The following is a 1746-nucleotide window of genomic DNA, read 5'->3' as shown; positions in this document are numbered from 1 at the left end:
GCCATTATAATGATTAGTGTGTTTAAAGTATTAAATTATGTCGCATGTTTTATCATTTCCATGAATACTAGAAATTATTTAATGGATTTGAGACGCATGCTATTCGTTTTCAGTCTAGGTACTGTATTAAACCGTCTTCTCCAACTGTGTATGACTTTGAAAGTGTCTATATCAGTACTGTTATTTCCATTTCCGTTTACCTGAAAACTCTGAACATCGTTTGCCTTTCAACAGCGACTTCAACTACCATCCTACTGTCATCACTTCCTGGATCCGTCACCGATCTATCACTAACAGTACGCCTGTTGTTTCGTTCTTCCTCCGATTCTATTTCTTGTTCGGTCTTATCGACTCTGCTTCCCACAGTTTCCTCCCCTCTTTCTTCACTATAATTATCCTGTATTTAATTCTCAACGTCTTCTTCATCATCTTCGGCAAGCTGTAACTCCAATGATTGTTCCTCCCTCTTAGCATCACCAATCTGCGGATTCACTTCCACAATGTCCTCTCTGTAACATGTACATGTTTGGGCTTCCTTGTGGCATTTGTCGCATATCCTTCATTGACACATAAAGAAAACCTTCCACAACTGTCAAATCTTTGCCGTTTGCTATTCATAGCTACATGGCTCTTCTCCCCACACTTATAGCACACAAAATCCAGTCACCTTTTCATAAGCTGGCTCGGATCTAGACATCGAGAACACACCTTTACTTTATTACTGTGCAATACCCCAAAATATGTTTATTATTTATTTTCATGTTTGCCTAAAGTTCTAACTGATAGCTTTCTATATTAGGTTTAAGGTAAACTTATGAATTACTCCTCGTGCTCACTGCTATAACGAAGATAAGACACATACCAAAGTGTGCTTCAGCTGATTGTGGATCTTTCACTTCACCTTCTAGATCTCAAATATAACGTATATTGAATCATGATTTTGGTAACATAAAGTTTTGATATTGAATTGTTAAACTTTTAAAAAATAATAGCACAGACTTTATTTCGTTACTCCAGATAAGAAATGAAAGAGAAGGAGAAAAAATAAAGGTAAATAAAGAAATAGAGAGGAAAATAGTAACGAAAATGAAAACTATTGGCCACAGGGGGGATCGAACCCACGACCTTCGCGTTATTAGCACGACGCTCTAACCAACTGAGCTATGCGGCCACTTGCTAATCAAAATCCTCCTACACAATCTAGAAATACAGATGGAGTACATACTTTCACACAATGAATGATTAGCAAAAGGAACCACACAATTAGGGTACGTAAAAGCATTGCCAACGTGTATGTTAATAGTATAAAATATATGGAAATAATGTAAAATGCATAACTCCCATATTATAACAAATATTGGTCTTTTCATAATTGCCGAATGTGCTAACGTTAACACATTGCGTGTTGTTTTAAGTAAAGTCATAAATTACTCCTCGAGCTTTTGGAGAGAACGAAGATAAGACACATACCAAGGTGGCTCTTGGTTAGTCGTGGATGTCTCACTTCCACTTGCAGGTCTCATATATATCTTAGATGGTCCTCTGAATCAGGTTTTGGGTAGCAGACTAACGCAGCTTTTAGAATTGAATAATATAGTTTTACGAGATAACTAGGTACAGATTTTGTGCCTTTACAAATGGAAATTGAAATTTGTGCTGCAGAATAGAAATGAAAGAGACGTATGAGAAAATAAAATAAGTATGGCCAAAGGGGCGATCGAAGCCACGAACTTCGCATGGTCAACG

General features: G+C 37.1%; 1 non-coding gene across 1 annotated transcript; it reads right to left on the bottom strand.

Annotated features, from left to right (window-relative positions):
• Positions 1 to 1097: 1097 nt before the first annotated feature.
• Positions 1098 to 1171, bottom strand: Trnai-aau (transfer RNA isoleucine (anticodon AAU)). The gene has a single exon. It is a non-coding gene; the product is annotated as a tRNA-Ile (tRNA).
• Between the last annotated feature and the right edge of the window lie 575 nt (positions 1172 to 1746).

The sequence above is a fragment of the Sinohyriopsis cumingii genome, chromosome 14 (assembly GCF_028554795.1).
Source record: "Sinohyriopsis cumingii isolate HCF-2022 chromosome 14, ASM2855479v2, whole genome shotgun sequence".
NCBI classification, from domain to species: Eukaryota; Metazoa; Mollusca; class Bivalvia; order Unionida; family Unionidae; genus Sinohyriopsis; species Sinohyriopsis cumingii.
Note: the sequence above shows the minus strand (reverse complement) of the source record. Positions and strands in the feature narration are given on the sequence as shown.